An 8319-nucleotide genomic window follows, 5' to 3' on the forward strand; every position below is an offset into this window, starting at 1 on the left:
AATCTGGTGAACGGAATGGATTCATCTGGAAATCCCGATAATGGGCCCCACCAAGCTTCAGCGCAGCAAGGCGTGCGTATTCACGAGCGTCCGGACGCTGCCCGGTTTCTCCGGTCGTAACGTGATCAAGATCACATTCTGATGCATGATCCGGACCGTCCAAACTTTCGCAATGAAGGTCCTAACGCTGTCCAAGAAGGCGAATATGAAAATCTGGACGATCCTTTGTCTCAGATTCAGAAAACGCAATACGGTTATGCGTTTTTGCTGCGCAGAACAGAGGTACGCAGTCGGATGTTTTCTTTGGCAAACTGTCCTACGTAAATAAGGTCGGTGAACGACCTAGCCACCGACGGCTTTGCTCTTATAAAAGGAAAAGAGAAGGAGGAGTCGTGGGGGGAAAGGGAGGTGAGCTCGGCTTGGTTGGAACGAGAAGACAGGAGGCAGAGGCTGGGCTTGAACGTGGAGACAGGGAGGAGAACGGAAAGTTTTTTTTTCTTTTCTATTTCCTTGGCTATTGTTTTTCCTTGCTTTCTTTCCCTTATGACTCTTAAGGTCATTAGCCTAATTATGGTTGGCTAAACCTCTTAGCTAGAGCTAAGAGGTGAAGCCTGTAGCGAGATGGGAGATACTATTTCATGCTTTTAAATTTCTGAACTGAATTTGATTTTAGTTGATTATGGAAGGAATGTTTTTAGTCTTTAATGGTCTGTTGTGACTGAAATTACAATGGATCTGCAATGGCCTTGAATATCTCCTTTTCCCTTTTGATGTATATGACGTCAGGAAGCCCTGTTGTTCACCATCGTCTCCTGGGCATGGTAGGATGATGGTACCCTTTCTAACTTGCATGCACTGTGATTGGTTAGTAATTAGTTTAATCCTGTTGTTTGCTTTGTCTCCTGGGCATGGTTAGATGATGGAATCCATTCTAATTCATATACCTTTCATCTTGTGAAGACTAGATCAAGTAGGTTCAGTTTGATTTCCGTGATTCTTGATGCAGGCAAAAGATCTCCTTGATCCCTACAAGTGGATCCTCTGAATCCCTAGTTTCCTTCCTCTGAATTCCTTAAAGTTTTACATTAATCTCTCACCATTATTCATCAATTTATATTTGATTTAGATTGCATCTTAGGCTAGTTCTATTTCTACCTAGTTTCAGGAAACGTACAAGTTTCAGTCCCTGTGGATTCGACCTCGGTCTTACCGAGTTTATTACTACATCACAACCCTATACTTGGGGAGTGAACAAGTTTTTGCCGCCGTTGCCGGGGACTGACGGTTGCGATTTTCTGAAATTAATTAGGTTTAGAATTAATTTAAGATTAGAATTTGACTAACTTTAGTTATAGACTTTTATGTGATTTCTAGAACTAACTTGTTTTCCTGTTTTATAGGATCCTGACATAAGTTTCTAAATTGGTACTGCCTTCCTAATCTCTCTACTTTTTCTACTTTTTAGAATTAGGGTTGAATTTTTAAAAATTTTTAATTCTAGTATTTTTCTATTTTTAGGAAGTAGTTTATTTTTAGAAACTTTCCTCTTTTGTTACTTTCTAATTTTAACTCTTTTAGAATCTAATTTTGTTTCCTAATTTATTTTTAGAATTTTTGTTTAGAAACTAACCTTCCTATTTTATAGGCCTTTAAGATAGAAATTTCTAATTCAATAAGCTTTCTCCCTACTTTCTATTTTTCAGTTTTCTTTTAGCAATTTACCTTCTAGTTTAGACTTTTCTTCTTTTAGAAACTGACTTGTTTATTTTATTTTGCAGGTTTTTAACTTGGGACTCCAATTTGGTAATTTCTTTCCAACTCTCTCTTTCTTTCTAGATTTTCTTTTCCTTTCTTAGGATTAGGTTTTTAATTGAGGGCTGCGAGTGTTTCATGCCCAAGTGGGCCCGTGACGACACTCGACGTCTCTTGATTGAAGGAGGATTGGTTGAGGGGTTGACTATCCATCGCAGGACTAGACACCACTCGAAAGCCCCTGAGTTAATTTAAGTTATGGCTGAAGACCAACCTCCTCTACTTCCACCCAGGGTGGAGGATACCTAAGATGAGAATGAGGTGCATCAGGCACCCCCACCTCGTACTTTACGAGATTATCTACAACCGGCGGGGGTGAGTACGTCCTCATGCATGATTTTCCCTGAAAACACAGGACAAATGGACATCAAGCCAGGAGTTATCCAACTCCTTCCCAAATTCCATGGACTTGAATCAGAGAGTCCAATTTACATTTGAAAGAGTTCGATGAGATTATAGCTACATTATGTTTTCCTAATGTATCTGAGGATACAATTAGGCTGAAACTCTTTCCTTTTTCCTTAAAAGAGAAAGCTAAAACGTGGTTACATTCACTGCGTCCTAGATCCATTGGCACATGAAACGACATGCAGAGGGAATTCATAAAAAAATTCTTCCCACATCATAAAACGATTACCCTCAGAAAAGCAATCATGAACTTTGCCCAAAAGGAAGATGAAACATTCTTCCAATGTTGGGAAAGGTTCAAAGATTTGGTCAGTTCATGCCCACAACACGGATTTGAAACGTGGCGCATTACAAATTTTTTTACGATGGACTGACATCTTCCATGCGCCAAATGGTCGAGACAATGTGTAATGGAGAGTTCATTAATAAAGATGTTGACGAGGTATGGGATTACCTCGATAGTCTCGCTGAAAAAACACAATCATGGGACTATTACCCAAAGTCGAACACCACGTCTAGGCCGACTCAATTAAAGGAGAAAGGTGGATTATATCTCTTGAAAGAAGAGGATGATCTCAAGTGTAAAGTGACTACGCTCATAAGGAAAGTTGAGGCCATGGAAGGAAAGAAGGATAAGGTTAATGAAATTGTTTGCGGCATCTGTGATTGTAACATTCATACAACTGAAAATTGTCCTACAATACCCGCCTTTCGAGGAGTGTTGAATGAACAAGCTAATGCCGTAAACAACTATCAAAGACCTTTTACTAGACCTAACTCCAATACGTACAATCCTGGTTGGAAAAATCATCCAAACTTTAGTTGGAGGAATGGGCAAACGGCTACCCCTCAAGGTTTCTTCAATCAAAATCCAAATCAAGTGAAACCTCAAGAGGAACCGGTTCAAAATTCCATACAAGTGCTGGCTCAGGCAATGCGGGGAATTACAGATTTTATGCAAAAGATAGATTCTCGTATGACGGTTATAGAAAAGGGGATGCTTCCTGCACAACCTCTCCCCAATCTTAAACCGCAGTACGAGATTAATGATCCCAGCTCTTCAAATCAGATGGAGCACGCTAAATCCATTACCACTCTTAGGAGTGGAAAGATCATCGATAAAACTCTTCCGGTTAGGCCTGAAAAGCCTCAAGAACCAGAAGAGGACAACAATGATGGATCTAGTGATGTCCTACAAAAATTAGAACCGGAACTTTTGGAGAAGCCAGTTGCTCCATTTCCCCAACGGTTGGTTTCACCAAAACCTCTCTCTAACTCTCAGGATATCCTAGAGGTGTTGAAACAAGTGAAAGTCAACATTCCTCTACTTGATGTCGTGAAACAGATACCTTCATATGCCAAATTCCTGAAAGACTTATGCACGACCAAACGACGGCAGAGTATTCAAAAGAATATCTTCTTGACCGAGAAAGTGAGTGCCATCCTAAAGCAAGACGTGCCACAGAAATTCAAGGATCCCGGTAGCCCAACCATATCATATGTAATCGGGGACCATCGAATTGATCATGCACTTCTTGATTTAGGAGCGAGCGTCAATTTGATTCCCTACGCGGTATACAAACAGTTAGGTTTGGGTGAATTAAAACCCACCCTAACTACACTACAACTTGCTGATCGCTCTGTTCGTGTACCAAGAGGGATAATTGAGGATGTGTTGGTCCAAGTTGATAGATTTTACTACCCTGTAGATTTTATCATCCTGGACACCGAACCCATCAATAACATAAGCACTCAGATCCCCGTCATTCTTGGCCGCCCATTCCTTGCTACTTCAAATGTAATTATCAATTGCAGGAATGGCGTCATGACTATGTCTTTTGGGAATATGACATTGGAGTCAAACATCTTTTTCAATAACGGCAGAAACTTAGAGGAAGATGACGATTTTCACGACATTAACATGATTGACTCTTTCGTGGAAGATACGACACCTCTAACTTTATCTTCCGACCATCTAGAGACGTGCCTGGCCCACTCCATGATTTTGATGATGACATGATTAGGGAGACGTGCGCCTTGCTTGATACTGCACCGGTACTTGAAGTTAACTGGTGGAGGCCACAATTTGAAGAATTGCCACAAACTGATGTAGTGCCTCTACCGTCTAACCTCAAGCCGCCGAAGCTTGACCTAAAACCTTTGCCGTCTGATTTGAAATATGCCTATTTAGGTCAAGATGAGACATACCCGGTGGTGATCTCTGCCCATCTAGAGAAAGAACAGGAGAGTATGCTTATATCTACTCTCATTGAGCATAAGGGAGCCCTGGGATGGACGATAGCGGACCTCAAGGGAATCGATCCCTCGATTTGTACTCACCGCATATATCTTGAAGATAATGCAAAAACCGCTCGGCAACCACAACGTAGACTAAATCCAAACATGAAGGAAGTGGTTAAAGCCGAGGTTCTTAAACTATTGGACGTGGGTATTATATACCCTATATCTGATAGTCAATGGGTGAGTCCAACTCAAGTGGTCCTTAAGAAGTCCGAAATCACCATCGTAGCCAATGCTAATAATGAACTCGTGCCAAGTAGAGTCACTACTGGTTGGAGAATGTGCATTGACTACAGGAAGTTGAATACCGTCACGAGGAAAGACCACTTTTCTTTACCATTCATTGATCAGATCCTGGAAAGGTTAGCTGGTCATTCCTATTACAGTTTCCTTGACGGGTATTCGGGCTACAACCAGATAGAGATAGCCTCTGAAGACCAGAAAAAGACCACATTTACATGTCCCTACGACACCTTTGCCTATCGAAAGATGCCATTCGGACTATGTAATGCCCCTGCCACCTTTCAGCGATGTATGCTTAGTATCTTTTCTGATATGGTGGGGCAATATCTAGAGATCTTCATGGATGATTTCTCTGTTTACGGTCCATCTTTCAGCAAGTGCTTGGAAAGTCTTAAATGTGTGCTGAAAAGATGTGAAGAAAAGAACTTGGTACTTAATTGGGAGAAGTGCCATTTCATGGTTCAGAAGGGAATTGTCCTTGGGCATATCATCTCGTCCAAGGGAATCGAGGTAGATAAGGCAAAAGTCGATCTTATCTCTAACCTACCTCCACCCAAGAACATCAGAGACGTGCGATCCTTCTTAGGACACGCAGGATTTTATAGGCGATTCATAAAGGACTTTAGTCTCCTCTCTTGTCCTTTATGTAATCTTCTTCAAAAGGATGCTCCGTATGAGTGGACTGAGTAATGCCAAGAAGCTTTCACCAAGCTTAAGGGCACATTAACCACTGCACCCATCATGCAGCCACCCGACTGGAGCCTTCTTTTTGAGCTCATGTGCGACGCTTCTGATTATGCTCTTGGGGCGGTCCTAGGCCAGAGAAAAGATAAGAGGCCCTACGTCATTCATTACGCAAGTAGAACTTTAAATTCTGCCCAGGTGAACTACTCGACTACAGAGAAGGAACTCTTAGCTGTAGTGTTCGCCTTGGACAAATTTAGGTCATACTTGATCAGATCCAAGATCATTATCTACACAAATCATGCGGCACTTAAGTACCTTCTTTCTAAGAATGATTCTAAGCCTCGTTTGATACGATGGATCCTTCTATCCAAGAATTTGATTTAGAAATTAAAGATAAAAAGGGAGTAGAAAACGTAGCGGCCGATCACCTTTCTCGCCTTAATACCTCTGATTCCCTTGAGGCAACCCATATCAATGATATGTTCCCTGATGAACAACTGTTCAGAGCCTCCCATTCTCCTTGGTTCGCTGATATTGCTAATTATCTTGCTACAGGTGCCATACCGACACAGTGGACTGCGCAAGATAAGAAGAAATTCTTCACCGAGGTGTGTAACTTTTTATGGGATGATCCTTATTTATTTAAATATTATCCAGACCAAATCCTAAGGAGATGTGTACCAGACGATGAGCATCAGAGCGTCATCTCCTTCTGTCACTCACAGGCTTGTGGTGGTCACTTTTTTGCTAAAAAGACCACGGCCAAGATTCTGCAGTGTGGCTTTTACTGGCCCACTATGTTTAGGGACACTTATGAGTTTTGCAAAGCTTGTGAGCGTTGTCAGAAATTGGGAGTATTGTCCCGTCGAAATATGATGCCTTTGAATCCCATCCTTATCATTGAAGCATTTGATTGCTGGGGCATCGATTTCATGGGACCATTCCCCCAATCTTTTGAAAATCTGTATATTTTGCTCGTTGTGGATTATGTCACTAAATGGGTCGAAGCGATTCCGTGTCGAACTAATGACCATCGCACGGCCATTAAATTCCTAAAAGAAAACATCCATTCTCGATTCGGAATGCCTCGAGCCATCATTAGTGATGGGGGCTCACACTTTTGTAATAAACCATTTGAGAGCTTAATGAAGAAATACGGTATCTCTCATAAGGTGAGCACCCCATACCATCCACAGACAAGTGGGCAAGCCGAGATTTCTAATAGGAAAATTAAACACATTTTGGAAAAAACGGTTAACCCTGATCGTAAGGATTGGTCAATCCGATTGACCGATGCCTTATGGGCATACCGTACTGCCTTTAAAACCCCTATTGGAATGTCTCCCTTTAGACTTGTCTATGGGAAAGCTTATCACTTGCCTGTGGAGCTGGAACATAAAGTGTACTGAGTGATCAAAAATCTTAATTTCAATCTAGACAACGCTGGCTCGCTACGCAAACTTCAATTGAATGAACTGGATGAAATCTGGAATGATGCATACGATAATTCGAGAATTTATAAGGACAAGATGAAAGCATTTCATGACCAACACATTTTGCGAAAATGATTCACACCTGGTCAGAAGGTCCTTTTGTACACTTCTCGATTACATCTCTTTCCGGGTAAGCTTCGATCTCGTTGGACCGGCCCTTACATTGTTGTTACTGTTTTTCCTCATGGGGCCGTTGAGATTAGAGATCCCGACAATGGCAAGGAGTTTAAAGTCAATGGACATCGATTGAAACCATTTGTCGAGAAATTTGATTCAGAGGACATGTCCATGCCTCTGACTGATCCTGTTTACCAGGATTGATCTCCTATCTGATGGAGGTATAGGTAGGTTTCCTGTTTTCACAGGACTAGGGTAGTTGTCTTATTTGTCTGGCTGAAGACGGTAAACTTAGCGCTCCTGGGAGGCAACCCAGCTCTTCATTTCATTTCGATCATTAGTCAGTTCAATGTTTGTGGGTAACATTGCTGCAAACCCTCACGAGACTACAACTCGTCCACTAGGGGCAACCTAGGGGTTTAAAGGCTTGTTGCATACACTAAATGCAATCGAGAGCACCTGCGAAAGTGGTATAGGTAGGATTTTATTTTTGTTATTTTTGTGTTGCTTTCTCTCTCGTGCTGACCGACGCCCTTGCTGCTATATCTTTGGAAAGCCTCTTGATTCCTTCATCCAGGTACTATCTTTCCATCACTCCTCTTATATTTTCGTTGTCCCATGTGCATTGCATGCTTATTTCTTTTACATTGAGGACAATGTAAATTTTAGGTTGGGGGTGGGAGATTAGGTTTCCTAATCTTTGTTTTCTTGGTCTTGAGCGAAAATTGTGAAAATTTTAATTTTTTTTGGAATTTCGTATCAATTCAAAGTGATTTTGATGGCCATCTGGGACACTTGGAATTACAAAATACATGATGTTGGTAATTTATGACTCTTGGATTCAAAGTTTGAACTATTAATCCATAATTAGAAGTTTTAAACATTGATTGAATCATAATTTTACATGTTACATCTCGCTTACACATTAAGGTTTCGTTCGATATTGAAGGATTAATTTGGTGATCACTAAGCTTGAAAGGAACCAACCTGAGAATTGAAAGGATTGAGTGAATGGTTTTCACCATAGGTTTGCTCCCTATTGGTGTAGATTCGATTCTCCTCCTTGGATTTTCTTGAATAAAAAAAAAAAAGTTGACATAGTGTGAAAATCATCAAAAGCTGAAAAAATGAATCAAGTTTTGGTTTAGGTGTTGGTTATCATAAATTCTATTGTGGTTACTAATGATATCCTGAAATAGAGAAGTGAATTTTAATAGTGTTAAGCTAAGATTACACTATACACTCATGGAACTCAATA

The 8319-nt window shown here is 40.9% G+C and overlaps 1 non-coding gene across 1 annotated transcript; it reads right to left on the reverse strand.

Annotated features, from left to right (window-relative positions):
• Window positions 1-2447: 2447 nt before the first annotated feature.
• On the reverse strand, window positions 2448-2554 carry LOC131244695 (small nucleolar RNA R71). The gene has a single exon (XR_009170473.1). It is a non-coding gene; the product is annotated as a small nucleolar RNA R71 (small nucleolar RNA).
• Window positions 2555-8319: the final 5765 nt, after the last annotated feature.

This window comes from Magnolia sinica, chromosome 4, assembly GCF_029962835.1.
Source record: "Magnolia sinica isolate HGM2019 chromosome 4, MsV1, whole genome shotgun sequence".
In the NCBI taxonomy this organism is placed as follows: domain Eukaryota; kingdom Viridiplantae; phylum Streptophyta; class Magnoliopsida; order Magnoliales; family Magnoliaceae; genus Magnolia; species Magnolia sinica.